A 21,876-nucleotide genomic window follows, 5' to 3' on the forward strand; every position below is an offset into this window, starting at 1 on the left:
TCTGTTTTTTTACCATTTTATATTGAGTTTATAGTTTATATACAAAAATACTGCTATCAATGTAATCAATTTAAAATGCGTAATAAAACATATTTGAAAGAAGATTGAAATTGGAAAGTTGTGCCAAAGAGAACCATGTGTTGGAAAAACAAGTACTTAAAAAAAAAAAATATTCTCCTCTCCATATAGTCTACAGGCATTGCTACATAGCTAATACTTAACTCCAAAAGTCTGAAATTCTGTTCACTTTTTTAGACTTTGCAGATTTTGTAGTAATAATAATAATAATAATAAACCCCAACCAAACAATGAACAATTTTTATTTTGAGAAAGAAACCAAACAAATTTAGAACATCTCCCACGAAAGAGCTGGCATCAAAATAATGGCATATTAATTCTTATCTTTCAAAGAGTAATAGCTTATGAATAGCTCAAGTCACATGACTTGTACTAAACAATAAAATTGCTCTCTTTTCTTCACTCTCTGTTTAACATTTGTCTGTATCTCACCTTTAACAGGCTCAGGGTGCCATAGTCTTATGGCTTATAACTTAACTTCTTTCTCTTTATTTTCCCTGGAAAGTCATTGTTAAAACTGAAGATAGCAGAAAATCACTCTTTTCCAAAGAAAGTGTTATATTATTTTTACTACAGAATAAGAAAGTCAGCTGTTATACTCTTTAGGATTTTAAGCATAAAATACTGTCCTGATGCAAAAATAAAAAAGGAAATCTGTTACTAAGAAAAAAATATTAAGTCACCACAAATTAAAACCAAGCATATATGGTATTCACATTCATAGACTTACAAAAACCCCACATCTCTGTAAGTATTCAGTACTTTTATTTTAAATATTATTTTTTTATATTAATGAAAGTTATTGTTATCTGATTCTCAGTGGAAAACCTAAAAAAAGTCAGTATTTCATGCTCTCTTCTGAAAATGGATTACTTTCTCTATTCTCCCCTCTTGCACTAAGGTAGTGGGTAGAAATATAAATTCTTCGCAATGTCAGAGAAACATGTCTATAAATAACAGTATATAATAAATATTAAAGTGCACACTATTCCACAGTTACTATGACACAAACCTGATTTAAAGGTTGTGTGTTTTATGTATGTATGCAATTCATTTAAGGATATTGAAAGTACACTTACAAATAGAGAATTTTAAATATAATGCTATTTCAGAGAGAAATGGAATGTTCATTTTCAAAATGAGTGGTCACTATGAAATCTATAAAATAAATATGATTCAGACCTCTTAACATGCAGGGGCAGTTCAAGATAGGGAATGAATTGGTATGTATGACATCAATTTAGAAGGTGCAGCCAGAAGATAATAGTACACATCTTGTTACTCTAGTCAATAAAAATGAGCTCCCTGGCACTCCCTGGAGTCCAGATATATTTGCTTTGCTACACTTAACAGTAAGAATTGTCACCACACATCAGCAAATCCACAAAAGGAGCAGTTTGAATAACTAAAGCTACAAACCAAAAATTTATTTGGGAAATAAATACTTCTTCCTAAAGATATATCCTTAATATCCACGCAACTGCTTTTACTCATGCTGGCAGCAGTTGTACTATAGGAAATAAACATTTGTACCTCAATGAGGGCCCTGGGAGTATGAAATGTCAAGATGAAAGACAATGAGAGAAAGTAGTGGAAACTATAAAGAAAATGAATTTTTTCAGAACTAAGTCATTGGGAGTAGAAGTTACAACTTGAAGTCTGATCTTTCTAAAGCAAATACTTCCTAAATATAACTTTCATTCCTGGCTTTGAAACCACATGTTTCTTGTGCAAAGGCACCTCACCATTGACAGTGGTGTTTCAGGATCAGATGAGGGAGAGATGCTCTTTAGGGAACAGCAGCAGAGTTCAATTTAGTTGCTTGTCTTTTCAACCAGACATAGGATTCCCTTACTGCTGAACTATTTATTCCTTCACCACTATAGAAAAGGCACAGCTGATCCCAGAACTAATGCACTTTCCATTCTATGGCACTGGAGTCTTTCCACCAGCTCCAAAGAGCCCATCTTGAATAGCCATTTGGCTATATGAGAACTAGAAAGTTTGTAAAGCAGAGTGCTCTTAAATAAAGGTGTTTTATGAACATACAGTAGAGCTCAGAATGATATAAATTCTTAAGAAAGCACAGCAAACACTAGATTTCTCGGAAAGTATGAAAAGAGTGGTAAAAACAAGCCTCTTTGGGCCCACTGCTTGAGTCTTTACAGTGGTGCAAAATGGTTATAGAATCAGCACAAACAGAACAAAGCAAACAAAACCACAAACAACTGCATTTAAGCCAACATGAGAATATTATGCAGAAAAGAGCATGTGCTGGAATTGACCCCCTAATCAAACGAAAAGAATCAAGGGTATCTCAAGCATTAATATTTAACAGAACCTATTTTGCTTGAAATAAAGGTCAGGAATTCACTTAGACTACCATTATTGCAAATGTGAAATCTAGCATGGATGGAGAGTCAAACTGTAGATGGTGAAACTCATTGGGATAAAAATTTCTATAAAGAGTGAGTCTTTTCAGGGGAAGTTGTGGACTTTTTCACAATGCAGATTCTGCTTTCCATCCCACTTTCGTTCTCAATAACTCTAAACTGAAACTCAAGCCTGTACATTTAGATCAGTAGAATAACATAGGCTTTAAAGGAGTGGAAGCAGATTCAGAATTTTACTCACGAATCGTCCTCTTTATTTTATACACTAAGGAGTAAAATACAGAAATTGAAAACCAGATATGAATGTCTAAAAGTAGCTTTTTGTCCAGTGTGGGCCACTTGACATCAGTGGCATTAATTTTCTCTTACCATTTTACTAGTCCTCCTGCTGTCTTCTTAGAGGGCAGAAAAAAAAAAAAAAATAGGATCATATCATTGCAAGCCAGGGAAAAAATTGAGTGAGGGTTTTACAGAAAGTAATTTCTTTACTAGAGCTTATATTTTTCATTTTTAGAACATGTTAACATCCACCAATTTTTTTAACTAGGGCATTTTTTTCTCTAGAGTAAGCAAACTCATAGAATATATTGAGCAATAGCATAAAAAGAACACCTGTGCAGTAATGAGATAACAGAAGATTTCCCAAATGAATGTACAAAAGGAACATATTGCCTAACTAACCTCTTTACCATTTTGAAAGAGATAGGAAGTGGTGACAATGGTAGCTGAGACGAGTGCATTTACTGGGACTTTCTTAGTCTTTTGGTAAATTATAGGGATATGTTTTATTTTCCTTTGGCAGTCATAGTAAAAGAGATCAAGGGATAAAAATCTTAATATTATTTTGAAAAATATCATATGAAGATGTTTTTGATATCAGTGGGAAGCTGCACTGCTCACGTCCTACCATCAGATCAGGGAGTGGTACATAAATGGAAAGGATATACCAAACACATGACAGAAAATCACTGCTTAAAGCCTCTAGTTATATATAAATTTCTTGGCAGTTAACAACTTCTTGAATGTTCTGATGATTTAGAACTTTGAACAAATAGTTAATGAAGACTGCAAGCATCAAAAGGAGTTCAGGTAGGTAAGAAAACTGTATAATCAGCTTCACACACTGCAAAAGAAGTCTAACATTGGAGAACTTAAGGTATTCCCCATACAATTTCAAAATTTAGTAAACAGAATTTGAAGGAAAAGAGCAGGTTTTCAAATTCTTCTGTAAATTACAATGTATTGCTAAAACTAAGCCTAAAAAGTGTACAAGGTACTATGCAGAAGTTGATAAAGAACACTCTAGAATATAAAATAGCAAAAATCTTACCATTTTTCAATCACAAAAAATCACTTATTAGATGAAGATAGGCAAGTACAAGTGCTTTAGCATTAAATTGATGGAATTTTTCACAGTATTGATTCTTCAGAACAATTATGCAATATTGCTCTAAATTTCAGGAATCTAGGATTGAATAGGGCCTTTAAGAAGGTAAATAATTTTAAAATTTCAGCAGAGAGATGCTTTTTTAAAAACAAACAGCAGTATGAAACTGAAACAGGCAGGCCACTAGGTAACTGTGCTTTCTTCATTTTGGTTGTAAGACATGCAAGAGTGGAAGATTCCAAACGACGATGTCACATTATCCTACTTTGTTACTTGTTTTCCCATGTCAGGAGCAAAACTACGAGGCCTCTCTTGCCGGAGATCCCTTGGTTGTTGTAGAAGTTTGGGATTTTATAAACAGTTGAATGTTTGTTCATTTTGTGAATATTTCTAAAGAGAAGTCAGCTCTTAAATTCTGGATTTGAAAAAATAAATTATCCCACTGTAGTAACTCATATGTCAAATGTGACCCTGTGACATCATGGATCTACCTAATCATTATTCTCCTGTTTTCTTTGGTTGTCTTCTAGAGAACTGAATTGCAGGATTTGACTCATAGGGAAATGTTTATCATCTGAATTTGCTGAACATATAAAACATATTCACACAGCATACTGACTGATGAATTAAAGGCTTAATAATTAAATTTAAAAACTAATTAAACCTTTACATGTTACATGCATCTACATTGTCACAGTATTTACTGTATTGATTTTTCTGAATGCCGGTGAGAGCTTTGTTATGTGTGTTTACAAAATACATTTTAAAGTTATTTTTAAAATCACATTAAAAATTAATATTTGCACACTCCGAAAGTTTGTGCACTAAATAATTCCTAAAATTAATCATGTATAATAAATTTAAGATTTCCACAAGGAACACCTTATTAAGATTAAATAAGAACGTTTTTAGTTTGTTGAATGTAGAGCATCAGTACCAAGAACAGTGGAGCTTTCACGTTTAACACCTCTGAAATGTAAGTTCATTGGAAATGCAATAGGCAAATGTTACAATACTGTTTGAGACCTTCTTAATTCAGCAGAAAACAAAGATGGTTCATGACTTTTACTGGAGTTGTGCCATACAGACAATAAATTAAATCATCTCAGGACAGGAAAAGTACCCCAACTTTCTTGATAGTCTTTCTTGTCTGCATATAAAAGGATTATTTATGATAGAAATCTGGAATTGTTTTAAGGTAACATACAGAATAGAAAAACTAAGTTCTTTGTGAGGGAAAACATGAAGCTCTGCACTGTAAGCAGCTGCTGCAATTTGAGACTAGAAAGGAATTATTTTCCTAGAAAGAAACCTTAAGAGGGCATGGTCTATCAAGTTGTATTTTAATTAAAGCAAGAGATGAAGGTGTAGAAGCATTTGTTTTGCCAAAAGGAATTGCACATTGTTCTTGTAAACTGCCAGGATTTGAAAGGGTTTTTGTACCAGCTGAACTTGATGTTTTATTGTCCATTGGCTATGGCAGATGCTCCCCTCAAAAGTGAGTACTATGGTCCTTCTGAAAACAATTTTTGTAAGAAACACTTAGAACATGAAAAGAAGATGCTGCATTTTTTGAATTGTGGAGATCAAAACTGGACGCAGTGCTAAGTGCTGCCTGACCAGCCCTGGGTAGAGTGGGGCATTCATGTCTCTCTCTCTGCTAGTAATGTCCCTGTGCACGTAAGCCAAGATCCAATTTGCCTTTGTGTCTGCAGTGGTGCGTTGCTGAATTATGTTCAGCTTGTTGTAGTCTACCAGGCCTCACAGGTCACTTTTGCCACAGCTGTTCCCCAGCCACACAGATCCTAACCAATACTGGCTGCCTACTCTTCCAGTCTACCCAGGTGTCTCTGTAATACGGTTCTCCCTTTCTGACATGTTCTCGTCACCAGATGGCGACTTTGGTGTCGTCAGCAAACCTGGTGAGGATACTTTCACCAAGAATCACCCAATCACAGAATAAGTAAGGCTGGAAGGGATCAGTAGAGGTCATCTACTCCAGCCCCCCTATTCAGGCAGGGTCCCTATATCATGTTACTCAGCAGTGTGTCTAGATGTTTGTTTAATATCTCTGAAGAAGAAGACTACATAACCTCTCTGGGCAACCGATTCAAGGGCTCAGTCACCAGCACAGTGCAATTATTTCTCATATTCAGGTGGAACTTCCTGTGCATAAGTTTCTGTCTGTTGCTTCTCATTTGATGCTCAGATCCATTGAAAAGACCCTGGCTCCACCCTTTTGATACCTCCCATTCAGATACTTACAGACATTGATGAAGTCCCTTCTAAGTCTTCTCCAGGCTACATAGGGTCAGTTCCCTCAGCCTTTCCTCATAAATAAGGTGCTCCAGTTGCCTCATCATCTTTGTTGCCCTCCACTGGACTCACTCAGGGAGCTTTATTTCTTTCTTCTACTGAAGAGCACAGAACTCCAGGTGAGGCTTCACCAGGGCTGAGTAGAGGGGCAGGATGACCGGCTGGCAGTGTTCTTCCTAATGCACCCCAGGATATCACTGGCCTTCTTGGCCATAAGGACACAGTGCCAGCTCATGGATAACTTGTTGTTCACCAGGACTCCTAGGTCTTCCTCCGCAGGGCTGTTTCCCAGAAGGTCAACCCCCAGCCTGTACTAGTACAAGCAGTTATTCCTCCCCAGGTGCAGGACACTATACTTGTCTTTTCTGAATTTAAAAACTTTTACTCTGTCCATTCCTCCAGCCTTTCAATCCCATACTCCAGGTAATTTATGAAGACGGTGAACAGTGTGGGACCCAGTAACACTGGGGGACCCAACTTGTGACAGGCAACTAGTTTGAGTAAAAATCTTTGATCACTAACCTTTGAGTACAGCCTGTTTGCCAATTCCCATTTCACAGACCACTTGTCTAGTGTGTATCTGGCAAATTTGATGAGAAGAAAGCTGTGAAAGACAGTGCTGAACACTTTGCTGAAGCCAGGTAAATTTCCTCCACTGCTATCCTCATGTCAACGGAAGATGTTTTTTTGTTGTAGAATGTGATCAGATTAGTCTGTCATGACTTACCCTTGTAAGGTTGATTTCTATATGGTGTTGAAATTATATGACTTTATGGCATCACTGTGCTCTGAACAACAAAGCTTTGGAAACAAACCCAGAAATGATTGAATATGGAGTATTTTGTTACATTTTATTATTATTAGGATTTACTTCAAGAGAAAAAAATGAGAAAGAAGAAGCTTGGGTTTCTCTCATTTTTGTGGTAGCTGTTTTCACTGATGGTTTAAGTGAAATTACCCTGCTTTAAAAACTTTCAAGAGTAAAGGTCACTTCTGGAGCATGTGTTTTTCAAGTGGCCAGTTTTGATACACATTTCTTTGCGGTTATGCCCTTGGTCAGTCAGAACACATGCATCAGTCTACTGACCATCAGATGAAGAGTAAAATGCATTTCCCAAGAGTCCTGGGCTGACTTTAGATGTCTACAGAAACTTTCATGCAATCTAGTATTTCCAGCCCCATCAAATTGACTCAGAATTTGCTGTGGACATGTGCAGGACTTCAGCAGATTAGGTGGGCTAATAGCCAAGTGTGGTGGTTTAATACCAACTGGGGATTAAACTCCAAAGAAGCCAGTGTCTCACCCCACCCCCACCCCCTTCCAGCAAGAGAGCGATACAGGCAGAGACTATGGCTTGAGATAACAATTTACTGAAAGCAAACAACAGTGGAATAAAAACCACACGGTAACAGCAGCAGTATTAATAACAAAAGTATGTAAAAGAGAAGGAGCTGCGTCTTATCTGTGTTCGCCACTTTCAGAGCTGTGTCTCAGAGGAACGGGAAGGGACAGGTGACAGCGGCAGAGGGACAGAGTCCACAGCATTGATCCCAAGAGTCTGCAAGCATTACCACAGCTGGCAACTTCCCAGAGGGAGAGAGGGAACAAACCGGTACACTTGCAGTGTGTACTCACCCTTTTTTTTCCCCTGCAACCATGGCCCCCACCAAGGAAGTCAGTGGTATAGAATGGCAACCTGGCCATGCCCATGCTGTCCTAAGCTCTGCCCACTCACTGCAGCCCAGACACCAAGCCCAGAAAATTCTAAACAAATATTAAAACAAATATCAAATTTTTGCAAACATCCGGACAAATTTTCCAGAAGAAAAAACCAGAATTGGAATTCACTATTATCTCAACATTTTTGTTATTTTTTAATTTGCACAAATATAATCAGACTGTGTGACTTTGTTACTGAATAAATAGAAGCAAAAGAGACAGACATCCTTAATTCTAGTATTGAAAAAAAAGCTGTTTCAAGGTCAACAACATATGCTCATAAGTGTATCTAGGCACTTCCTTTGATCTTCAATGAGGTGCAGATTCTTGTCACTGTTGTGAAGAAGGGTTTTTTTCATCACTTTGGATATCTCATAGTAGTTCTCATACTTGTGTCTGCTACCCTGCTCAGGCCATAATTAGTCTTATTCAGTATTTTGTCAGCTACTAAAGTTTCAAGGGCAGAGATGTTTAGAGCACTGAGGAAAATACAAGCAACATAATCTATTCACTAGGTTTTACCCCAATGTTCATCAGTTAGCAATAAAATTTAAAACTTCAGCTAAAATTTTTACAATTCCTTGCAAAGTCAATACAATAATAGTAATCAATAACTGTAGATTTTCTGGAACCTCACTCTAGTTTTTTTTTCCCATTCACATACATATCAATCCACTATACTGCTGGTTCTGAAGGATTGCTTACTAGTTTCAGAGCAGTGACTTCTTGCTTTAATAATCCCCTGGAATCAAAACAGGTTTTTCTCAGGGTCGTCATGTGTGAGCCTTTTAAACATTTATACACTGCAATCCAGTCCTGTTTCATCCTTGAAAAGAAAAAGCGAGAGCATATTCAGCATTTGAAGTCTTTTCTAATAGAACTCCTAATCCCCAGATAAATCTTGTGACACACACTCCCCCGCCAACGGTTTCTCTCTGAGGTTGCAAACAATATGCCAGAGCTGAGCTTCTGTAAGCTGTGTAATTGAACCATTACATGTCTTAAAACTCAACTATCCCATCTGCTTATGTTGAAGTCCTGAAGCCCTTGCTAGACTGCTTTGAGGAATCTTTATATAAGTATTTTCTACCATCAAAGGTACCATTGCTGTAATCTTGCATGACAATAGTTTAAGGAATAACAAAGAACAGGTTGTTATTATATCTCAAATACCATATATACCAAATTTGGGTTTGGAGCACAGAATTATAGAGCAATGAATAAAGAGAATAGTGTAGGTCATGGCAGAAAATGTAGGAAAATTATCCCAATTATATCCCAGAGTGAAGAGGAAGAAATTTTAGTCATCAACACCCATAAACCTTCTTTAAAGTACTTAGGATGCTGATGATTCAACACAACTTTCCCTCAGTTGGCGGCCTTCAATCCTGGGACCCAGTGGAGCCATGGAAAAGCACAGAATGCATGTATAATAGTGTAATGGTGATATTATCTGGACTCTTTATTTAGTCTTATTATTTCCTTCTTCTTCTCTAGTAATTAAATTTGGTCTGAAAAGAATTCTTTGATTAGACTATTTTGGTTAGATTGTAAAAAATTACTGTATTTCTATATAAGGTATATTTCTTTAGCCTACATAAAATACCCATTTTAAGACCAACAAATGATGGGGATTTAGGCAAGTTGAGATGTAGGCTGGATACAAAAATAACAAAGAGCCGCAGGGATTCAGACTAGAAATCTCCGATAGTCCTACGTAGCTGGAAACCTTTCAAAGAGGAATAGAACACTTCCCAATAGCCTAAATTATGTAGCAGCTTTCCTTCATGCTTCCTCCACTGTATATATGGTGTGAATTCTGTCTGGTGTTATTGATTAGATCATTAAAATGATATTTAAAACAATCCTAGAAACCCAAGCACAAATAACAAAGCCTACTCTAAGGTGACAAAGGTCATAATTCTAAAACATCTTAGACTATTTTTTTTTAGATTTTATTTATCATTATAATTCAATTTGACAATGTGACAAGTTCAAGAGTTGCTGAAGTGTGCAGAAAGTTTTATAAGTGTATTTATTCCTATTGCATTCCTAGTCTACTCTTTCACATACTGTTTGCAGTTTCAATTAAAAAACGGAAACCTTGGAAAATAGATTAAAAAGCAAATATACTGTTTTCTCTTTAATTGCCCCATGATGTTATAATTTAATAGTAACATGTACCATGAGTCTGAAAAGCACAGACAGTTGTCTGTTGGAATTATGCATGTAGGACAAAGAACTACAGTCACTCTGAAAAAAAAGCTAAATTGTTGAGCAATGCTGTAGCCAAAGTGTTCATCCTGATACAGACAACAATGCAGACAACTGATTCTCTCTTTCCAAAACTGAGTTGCACTCAGCTGCTCAAAATGAATTAATTTTGTTGTTCCTAAATCAAGACATGTCCAAAGTCAAGTATATATTTATTGAAGTTCTTGAGTGAAACCATTTAAAGAAAATTACTACCTTAAAAACATTAGATAATGGAACTGAGCACACTGAAGAACACAAACATATATTGCAAATCTGTTCATAAATAACAGCTGATTTTACCTTTCTGCAGTTCAGCCAGTTGAAGGGGATAAACTCATCTGGATTAAGTGAGGCCTTATTCAGGCAATCCATTGTGCTAGCCCTGAGATTTATATCCTCTTAGCAGGGGCAAATTGAAAACTACTGCAGTTCACAACCTAAGTTGTTGAGCATCGTGTTTCAGTTTAGTCTACTAAAAAAGGCTCTGATGTTCTGTACCTGTGTGTAGACACAACTGCTCACCCCATTTCCACAGGGTAAATACAGTATAAAGTAGGGCATTTTAAGACATTATAAAATGTCTTACCAAAGTAAACCCAAGTAGAGTACCATCATAATTATTAATGAAGCTTTTCCTATTTACATGTGGAAAAGTATAAATTATTTGCAGTGTCAGACGACAGGGACTCAAAAAGTAAATTACTACAGAAAATAATTTTTTAATCATTTTTTGAAAAAGACAAAATTTGATTACAAACTTTAGTGATTTACATTAATATAAGGTAGTCTTCCTAATACATGATTTGTAATACTTCAGATGAGGAACATTAGAAATATCTAGACCTCTCCTTCCTTTTAAGAAACATGTGTTCTACTTCCAAAACCTAAATGGAAGTACTTAGATGATTCCGCTTGCAGGGCAGTGCTGTTACTCATTAATCTTTACAGGAAAATTAGAGCCTAAATAGAACATTTAGGTAGCAGAGTCGTACTTTGCAGTTCCACTTCATTTCAAAAACCATCAATTATAAATATCTTTTATTCCTAGTCTTTGAACAAAGTATGGCTGGTGAAACTTGGCAGTAGTATTCGTTGGTAATGACACTGTCCCTGTTTGAGACAAATTTGGAGGAAAGGCCCGAAATGAACGTATCCTCTAATAGAAGGCAGATTTCAGCAGCCCCTCCCCCACCAGGTTCAGAAAGAAATTTCTCGGAGGAAAGTGAAAAATCTATTTATTTAACAAGCAGGGTGCACACAGGCACCAAAAAAAAGAATGAATAATGTCAAATAATATCTCTTGCTGTGGAGAAGACCTGGGTAGATTCAGAGTTCTTTGTAGGTGTGGCTCTGCCCTCTCTAGGGCTGAGGTTTGGCATGGCCCCCTCTAGGCCGCAGTGTGGGGCCTCCTGGTGATGTTCTGGTGTTGCTGAAAAGTGCAGAAGAAAAGAAGAAGAAGCCAAAGTCCCAGGGAAAAAACTTTCTTGCCTCTGCTGGCAGGCTAGCTAAAAAGCAAAGAATTTTAACTCTCTGTCTCTCTCCTGAGAAAACAGAGCCCAAAGCTGGCTGAAAGCAGGAAGCTGTTTCCTCAGCTCTGCAGCTGTGAGAGCGCAGGGGAGTGTATGTGTCCTTGAACACAAAACCACTCTGAAGAATTCGCTTATCTTCTCTCCCCCGTCGCCTGGACCCAGTTTAAAGGCACAGAAAGGCACAGGATTAATGTCTGGCATAGAGTAGGCAATAGCAGATATAGCATCATAAAGTCACCCCAAGACAGAGACCTCTTCATGTTTGTTGGCTATTGGCTAATGTACAATTAAATAATCTAAGAATTCCATGAAATCAACAAAAAAATCTCAAACCTTACATTGAAATTTCCTAAGCTGCCAGCAATTTCTTACAGAATTGGCAAAGATTTATGAAAAACCATGGAGGGGGAAACAAGAGGTAACATATGCCTATCAGAGCACTGATGAGATGTTGAAAGAAGGGCTTACTGCTAAGGACCTATCAGTCTGCATTAATTTGTTTCTTGCCCAAGGAAGACAAATTCTTCATTTCCATGACTGTTGAAGTTTACCAAATGAAAAAGGAAAAAATAAAATGAGGAATTTACCTCAGAGTCTTCTTAGAACAATAAAAAATATCATATTTTATGACAGCTTGTGAATAGCCTCTGATGCCCAGTCTGCAGTCCTAGTTCACAATACTCCTACAAATGAAGAAATTATAGTAAACTTTCCTTCCCATGGCCCAGATAATTTTCCCTATCTGAAAATCAAAAAAGAATATCTGAAAGCTATGTCTTTTGGGAGAATAACCAATTGGTTTTTTGTCTTTTGGGGGCAATCATCAATCATATGGAGTTCAACATGGGCAAATATCAGATTCTGCACCTGGAACAGGGCAACCCTGGTTGCGTGTATAGTCTAGGAATAAGAGGGTGAAGAGCAGCACCACGGGAAGGGACCTGGGGGTCCTGGTCGATGGCAAGTTGAATATGAGTCAGCAGTGCCCTGGCAGCCAGAAGGGCCAACCATGGCCTGGGGGGCATCAGGCACAGCATCACCAGCCAGGTAAGGGAGGGGATTGTCTTGCTTTGCTCTGCTCTGCACTGGGGAGACCTCAGTTCGAGTCCTAGGGGCATTTTTTGGGCACCACAGTATAAAAAGCTGTGCCTTTTGATGTTTTTTATGTAGTTTCAAAAAAAAAATTAAAAAAGGAAAATCAGGATATCAAACTATGCAGCACAATATTTTGAAGCTTGAAAAAGAAACTAAAATCTACTAAAAGGTCATTCAAGCTATAATAGTCTTTATCTATGGCAGCTAGTGAGGGGTCAGTAGCTCTGACCGAGGAAGAGGTGACCGGTCCGGAGAGATGGTCCCGAAAGGAATCGCCTTCCTGAGTCCCGGTGTCTTCCCTCAGCTGCCAGCTAGGAGGGCCCGTGCAGAAGCTGTCAGCTCTTTAGTGATTGTCAGCTCGTGATTCCAGCTCAGCTCTGCAGGGCAGCCTCCAGGCCAGACCAGGCAGAGAGATGAGAGGCCCGTGTAGCTTGTTCTGCACGAAGTAGCTTTATTGTTGGTCTGTACTCCTGGTCCGTACTCCGGTGAAGGGGAAGCCAGGGATGAGCCCTCCCTCTCGCAGGGGCAGAGGGCTAGCTTTTATAGGGATACAGGGGGAGGGTGTCAGAGGGTAAAGGCCAATGGGTTACAGAGGATCTGCATAGGGTCACCCAGAGGATTCTAGGTCTGTCTTCTTCTTGCTGTAACTGAAAGTAGCTGCCTTCCCAGGGGGGTCCTGCTGGGAGATTTAGCAATCTCCTTATCTCAGCAGACATCCCTCCAGGGCAGTGGCTGGGCATACCCTACATGCCAATACCTACCCTATTTCTGAGTTAGAAATATTTCTCTCTCTTCTAACTTTGATATTACCTTAGACTGTGTTGTTTGTCTTGAATGGAGTTCAAACATAGATTTCCTGGGTACTCAAATGCTTTATAAAAGTAAAAGTTGTATGCCTATTTGATGGGGAGAGAATCTCAAAAGCAAAAGAACCATATTAAATTTATTCTCTCTTGCAGAAAGAGTATTATGTCTTAATAAATAAATTTTCATTGTTTATGATGAAGATACCCAAGAAAGCCAAAATTTAAAATCAATTTTAAATGGAACCAAGATTTTAAAAATTAAATCCAGGAATCCATTCTATAGTGATTGAAATCAGCAAAGACATTTTTGTATCTCCATCCTTTAGCTGGAATGTTGATAAGATGAAGTAAGGGATATATTCTAATCTTTTGATGTCTTCTATCTTCTGCACAATTATTAATTTGGACTTTCATTAACCTCACAGTCCACAAATTCAGCAATGCAATAGCAGTTCTTCCATGTATCTCAAAGGCTCACTTCTCCTTATGTGCCTGCCAAGGTACCCATTTTATATCTAATTCCATTGCTCTCAGTCAATACTTAGAGTAAAAAAAGACAGTAATACCATTCTACAAATGCGTGGATATACACTTGTATGCACAGTGTATGTAAAATTCTTTAGGAAGATAGCTTTCCTTGCATGCACAGTGAACCTAGGACTGACAAGTGGTGTGAACTTTCTTGCCAGAAAATTTGTTCCATGAATTTGCCCTGAAACCATAAGATGCTACAGCAAATAAGACCTTTAAGTCATTAATTTGTTGAACTCAGCGCTCCAGCAATGTGGTTGTACCTTGTGTGTTGGCCAACTACATATGCAGATGTTCATGGCATTGTTTCAGACTGCTTCAGTCCAAAATTTCAAAACTGCTTAGCAGTCACATGACCTAGGAAAAGAAATTGACTACTGCTTTTGAACTGGAAGTTCTCCCTGTACTTGTAGTCTTGCCTCTGATTCACTATTAGGTATAAAATATAGGAGCAATTAAATAAAATTATTGTGGTTGAAAAAAAAAAGCTTTTCAAGGAAAAGCCACACAATAATATTACACGTCAATGTTTTTTGATGTTAATTTCTTTCTTAACTTGCAAGATTCATGAGATAGAAGGGACATGACACCTTTCTGCTCAAATGGGTGATAGAATTGGTAAGGGACTGTAATGAACTTGGCATACAGAAAAAGAGGGAAGCAACATGGTGATTTTGCAACCTGTCAGCTTGGACAGTCAGACCTTAACAGGCAGACAGATTTTAGCTCCTATGTTCATATATTTGTGTGTTATTATTATTATTATTTTAATAAGATTCATCGTTAAGGGAAACACCACTGAATTTTGGGAGCAGGAACTGCATGTCTGCAGTCCTTCTTGAAACTGCCACATTAATCTATAGATTTTTTTTTTTTCATAGATTTCTGAGTTTCTTGAATGTCTCTCCTTCCTTCTACACAGAGAACTGGGACACTGAAAAGAGAGGTTTGGATATCTCTCTGAAATTCACACTCTAGGCCAAATTCTTAATTTCTTCATTTCCATTTTTTTTTCCCCAGGGGCAAAGTATGGCAGTAGGAAAAATATTGTTGTTCACTAATGCATGGGAGGTGTATGTGTGTGGTGGAGGGTGGGGTTTAGCTTCATGTTCAGGCCTTTGAAAATATTAACTCATATTCAATTTCTTACATCAGTTCCTGCTCTCAGCAAATTTGCCACTTAAATACCATGGTCACACTGATTCTCTGCTGCAAGTGTTGCTATTATCAGCTTTGGATTGGTGAGAGAGGAGGGTATTTTTTGACTCCTATTTCTAAACATAAAGCTTTCATAGCAGCAGTTTTCTCCTGACTTTTGAACTCTGAGTTGTGGGGTGCCAAAGAGAATCAGCAGTGCTGGAACAAGCTGAATAGCATGTGCTTTTCACTTCTGCAGTTCAGTGATATGATGCAAGAAGACAAGACATCAGGCCTGTAATAACCACTGCTTTTTGACAGCCTGAAAAGTGCTTGAAATTACTGTAAACAGAACACCTCTTCAACTGGCATATGACAGAGTCTTTCCATGAAGTTTACATAATACTGCTCATTTATACAAGCTGATAATAAAACATGCATTTAATTTTTTCCTTCCTGTCAAGTACAAGAATTTACAAAGAATTTGAAAAAAATGTGACCTCTGTGTGAGTAAAGAAAGCAAAGGCATAAGTTTTGTCGTATTTTATATCCTGGCTTTCACTTGAGTGGATATGAGTTTTTAAATTTGCTGCTGCATATCTAGATTTCTAGGCCATGAACTTACACACACATGGCACACGGTGTGATTATTGAGGTTCTCTTGTACAGGCCCAGGAGTTCGACTTTGATTATCTTTGTGGGTCCCTTCCAACTCAAGATATTCTATGATTCTATGATTTACACACAGGTGATATACTTTGCCCACACAAAACAGAGTACAAACAGAACACAATTATCATTAGATGTTGTGGGGTTCTTTAGGGATAAATAAAGCCAGGTATGTTTAACACCATGACCTTCATCTCCTGGGAAATGAGACTTATACAACCTTGCTCTAACATGGCTAAATCCAATGTTTCAGAAAGAAAAGGGAAGCCATGCTTAAATTATGAGAAAACTTAATTTGGAAAGAAGTATATTAAAAGGCTTTAAATGTTGATTCATCAGCAAGTGACTGACTGTGTGTTAGCATGCCCAGAACATTAAAGACAGTCTCTAATTGTTATGCCATTAACTACTGAGTACTGTCTTTAATTCTGGAGCCCCCAGCATAAGGAAGACATGGACCCATTTGAGTGTGTCCAGAGGAGGCCATGAAGGTGATCAGGTATGGAGCATCGCTTCTTTGAGGACAGGCTGAGAGAGTTGGCGCTGCTTAGCTTAGAGAAGAGAAGGCTTCCAGGAGACCTTGTGGTGGTTTCCAGTGCTTAAAGGTAGTCTACAGGAGAGGTGGGGAGGGACTTTTTTATCAGGGAGTATTGTGGTAGGATGAGGGGTTTTGGCTTTAAACTGAAAGATCTTATATTTACATTACATATTATGACAAATTTCTTTATGTCACTGCAGGCTGGTCAGTCTGGCAAAATCATGGAGCAACTCCTCTTGGAAACTATGTTAAGGCATATGGAAAATAAAGAGGTTATTGGTGACAGTCAACATTCTTCACTAAAGGCAAATCATGCCTGACAATTTTGGCTGACTTCTATGATGGGGCTACAGCAGTGGTGGATGAGGGAAGTGCAACAGATCTGTGGAAAGCATTTGACACTGTCCTGCATGACATCCTTCTCTCTAAACTGGAGAAACATGGATCTGATGAATATACCACTCAGTGGATAAATCATTGGCTGGATGGCTCGAGGCAAAGAATAGTGTTCATTAGCTCAACGTGGAAAGCGGTGACGAGTGACATTCCTCAGGGGTCAGTGTTTAACATCCCTGTCACCAATATGGACAGTGGCACTGAGTTTGCTGGTGATACCAAGCTGAGTGGTGCAGTTGACATTCTGCAGAGAAGGGGTGCCATCCAGAGAGATATGGACAGCCTTGAGAGATGGGCCTGTGTAAACTTCATGAAGTCCAATTGTAATGTCCTCCACCTAGGTTGTGAGAATGCCAAAAAAGTACAGGCTTGGTGGAAAATGGATCAAGGCTAGCCCTGGGGAGACAGACTTGGGGATATTTGTGGATGAAAAGCTCAACATGGCTTGAAAATGTGCACTTGCAGCCCAGAACGCCAACCAGATCCTGGACTGCATCAAAAGAGGCATGACCAGCGAGTCAAAGGAGGTGATTCTACCCCTCTACTCTGGTCCTGTGAGACTCCCGCTGGAGTACTGCATCCAGCTCTGGTACCCCCAACACAAGAAAGATGCTGACATATTGAAATTAATCCAAAGAGCCACTAAGTAGATCAGAGGGCTGGAGCACGTCTCTTACGAAGACAGGCTGAGAGAGTTGGATTGTCCAGCCTGGAGAAGACAAGGCTTGGGGACTATAATATTATCCTTACAATACCTAAAGGTGGCCTGTAAGAAGGCTGGAAAGGGACTTTTCACAAGGGCATGTAGTAGGAGAACAGTGGGGAATGACTTTACACTGAAGGAGGTTAAATTTAGATTAGATATTAGCAAGGAATTCTTTATTGTAAAGGGTGGTAAAACATTGGAGCAAGTTGCCCAGAGAACTCCTCCTGGAGATGCTCAAGACCAGTCTGGATGGGGCTCTGAGTAACCCAGTCTAGTGGCAGGTTGTCCCTGCACATGGAGGGGCATTTGGAGCTAGATGGTCTTCAAGGTCCCTTTCAACCTGAACTATTCTATGATGCTGTGGATATCACACTAACCCAGGGTTATTATATGTGGGTTAATCCATCAGCCTGGATATTGACAAATTTTGAATGAATGAGTGAATCTCCTGCCTGATTCATTATCTTCACACTGTTGTGCTTCAAGACTGTCTCCAATTTTTCATGGCAATCCCCAAAAGTCAATTCACATTCAAAGAGTGAGAGTTCTGTCTTTTCAGTTCTTCATTCCTTCTGTTTGACTGTAGGTTTGTTCACAGTTCTGTGGTGACAATCATGAACGAAAAACCAGGTCCAAAGGGAACTACAATATTTTTTTATTATTATCTCTTTCACACAGAGTTGGTAGTCTGGATCATAGTCCCACTAATGTACTAGAGTAGTTCTTCTGTACCTGCTCTAATTCAGGTCTTTCTTTGTTGGCCTCCTATTGTTGCTTATCCTGCCTTTTATTCTAAGGGCTTTTTTGCACTGTGTCCTGACTTTCAAGGGATTAGCTTTCTATCTGTAGATTTTGTATGGATTTATTTTTGGCAGTTGTGGGTTTGTTGTTTTGGGTTTTTTTCTTTTCTTCTCCTAATTTCAGGCTTTAACTGGTTTGATTCCAAGTCCTTGGAAGGAGGAGCTTGTTCCTGCTTCTTAATGGGACTATAATTTTTTACCACATGGTCTCCCAGTCTTGATGTGGGATTGATTCTTTCCTTTGTAAACCCATTATATGATTTTTGGCTCTTTTCATGGCCGACTGAATAGAACTGACCAATTAGTTGTGACTTATTAAACTGCTAAAGGTCTAAAGCTATTTCTACTTAGATTTGCAAATAATACACTGTTATGCAATTGAAGCTATAGAAGCAGGTAGTCCGTGTTAGTGTTTTTGGGAAACTTTTATTGTAGCCTTTGAGGAAAATTGAACACATGTTTCTGGTTAAATATATATATAAATAAATTAACACTGAATTGGAAGGAGTCTTACGACCACGAGTGGTTCTACAAAGAGTCTGCAAAGATGAATCACGAGCCAGTTCCTTGCATACACTTGCTTCAGCAAGAATCCTGTAAGTACTGGCAGATTACCTTTCAAGGAAAGAAGTATTCCCTGACATAAACTCAGCTGGTTAGAGCATAGTGCTAATGTCACCAAGGTTTGTGGGATCAATCCCCATATGGGCCATTTACTTGAGCTGGACTTTATGATCCTTGTGGGTCCCTTCCACCTAAGAATATTCTGTGAATCTGTATTTTCTTTCCTAATGTCTGAATGCATTTGTAACATCCACTACTAGATGACAATCATTACCCTGACTCTTGGACCCTGTAGAAATTTGCTTGTGAACTTTATCTTTTCTCAATCTTTCATCTATGCAGAACCATACAATGAAGGGAAATCAAAATAGTCGTCTAAGTTCCAACACTTGAGACTTGAGATTTGACAAATTGTATTGTAATTATGACTGCTAGCACTTATATTCATTGTAGTAAAAAGTTTCAGCTTCCAAACCTTTAAAATAATTAAGTAGCTAATTATATGGATTCAAGTCTAAGGTTTTTGTCTAATTAATGGTTACCTAGTTAATGACACCTTATAAAGTATTGTATAAACTTCTGGGAAGGTTTGTCAGGTTAAAGGGTTTGAGAAGGCTTTTTTTGTGAATTCCTGCCTATCCTAAGTCAAGGGCTTTTATTTTTCTTGTCTCATGAGGTCTGTGAGGAGGTATTCAAAAGAAACTGAGAGGGAGCACAGGTGGGACAGGTGACCCAAGCTGACCAAAGGGATATTCCACACCACAGAATATCATGCCCGGTAGACTGGGGGGAGTTGCCGGGAACGGTGGCCAATCTGGGTTTGGGAAAGGGGGTCTGGCACTGGGAAGGGGGTGGTGAACAATTGCAATGTGCATCACTTGTTTTTCCCTTTTTATTGTCATTATCATTTACCATTATTACTGTATTGTGTTTTATTTTTCACTATTAAACTGGTCTTATCTCAATACACAAGTTTTACTCAGATTCTCCTCCCCATTACACCATGGTGAGGAGGAAGACGGGGAGACTGAGCAAGTGGCAGAGTGGTAGTTAATTTCTATCTGGGTTAAAAACCACAACAGTCCATTTTTTGGCAGCCTGTGGATTAGACATTCTCAGGCAGATTGGCTTGTAAAAAAAAGTGAAAACCAAAAGTCCTCTTCAGAATTTTATGCTGGCCATCGGCTCCCATGTTCTGCTTTTTTTTTTAATTCTTTCCCTTTGTATAATAACCAGTTTGCAAGGTCCTCTACATCTCTTGCATTTTCTAGACCATGTTTTCATATAAATTTACTCTGGAATTATTTAACTTAGGCTACATGTAAAATTCAATAAATAATAAAAAAATAAGATATACATGCAAGCATCCTGCAAATACTTGAAAAAAATTACTTTTTCTTTGATTTTTTTTTTTTTATTGCATGGCAGAAAAAGGGCAATTTTTTTTTTCCCCAGCATTTTGGTATACTACTTTTGATGAACAAAAGTAGTAATCCAAAGTTTCTATCATTTAAAATTATCAGTTGTTAACAGTTATCAGCTATCAGCTACAAGTTGTTAACAGTTGTTTCTTCATGTGACAATATTTTAACAAATCTTTAATCTCAATGGAGTTAAATTTCTTACTTGCTTATGCTTTTGTGTCTTAATAGAGGAAATCTTTTAAACCGTGGTGATGAATCTGCGATAGTGGTTCACTAAAATTTATCAACTTCCATATTTGAAAGTTTTATATTATATTTTGAAATTTTTCTAAAGTAATTAAAGTTTAAGGACTAAAATTATAAGTTGACATTATGGAATCACTGCCTCACTGAAACACTGATGTGATGAAATACAAATGCAAAAGATTCTGTTATTTTGTTCTTTAATTCACTGTCATATATTTAAGTCTTAAAGATGCCACAGAACTGGTCAAATATGTTCCTGCAAAGCAAAGTTTTTTTGCTAGTTATGTAATTAGAAACTTCCCTGATTAGGCAAGTGAGCTACCAGATACTGTATTTAATGTTTCCATATTTAATTCACTGAACTAATAAACATATGATAAAACTAGGTAAATATATTTCAGTCTGAGATTTCTCTGGATATATTCAAAAATATGTAACTTGGATCTGGTAAGATGTTACACTCAGGAAAGAAATCTGTGACTGGAATAGTATTTTAATTTTCTCTATTGAAAGAACAAATTTATGTGTCACTATTTGCCTGCCTGCTGTTACTTTTACTGTGAGAAGCACTGCTCCTGATTCTTCTGGTGCACCTCTCTAATACTCTACTTGTGACCACGAACAGTTTTTGCTGAAAAGCCTAAGAGGAGCCACAATACCATTTCTTCACATTCTTCGGGTTGTAGGTATTACACTTATTAACCTTGAAAAATTAAGTACCCAATCCTTTTGGTTAGTGAGATTTTCAATTCTATTTTCTGAAAACCTGTTTACTAATTCATTGAGCGGGGAGTCTTGTTTCTTAGATGCTGAAACAATTCTGTAAAATGTTTCCAGCATGTTAAATTGGCTTGTTTTTGGATAAATGTATGCATACATTGGTACATAAAGCACTGTCTTACCCCTAGATATGTAGATTATTTTGGAAGCAATTAGAAAATTTTTTCAGTTTACTCCTAAGTAATGGCACCAGTTCTTTGCATATTACTACTTGCATATCTTGCATATTACTACTTATTCATGTACTTTCTCACTCACAGAGCAATTTATTTTAAGTTTTTTTTAACCATCTTGAAAAGTTTTAGTATGAAGTTGACTAAAGGAAATACAAAGACAAAAAACCCCTAAGAGTTTTTATTGTTATAGCAGCCACTTGTAATGATGCTTAGAGTCAGGAAGATGAAAATCAAATCCTTCAGAGGGATCATTTCAATTTTAGCGTTTAAAATGTAAAACTTGAGTCAATCCTACAATTCCTCATTTATCTGTAGAGTCTAATATTAAT

The sequence above is a fragment of the Corvus kubaryi genome, unplaced genomic scaffold (genome assembly GCF_017639235.1).
Source record: "Corvus kubaryi isolate FWS band 111438036 unplaced genomic scaffold, C.kubaryi_AGA036_p1.0 37385, whole genome shotgun sequence".
NCBI classification, from domain to species: Eukaryota; Metazoa; Chordata; class Aves; order Passeriformes; family Corvidae; genus Corvus; species Corvus kubaryi.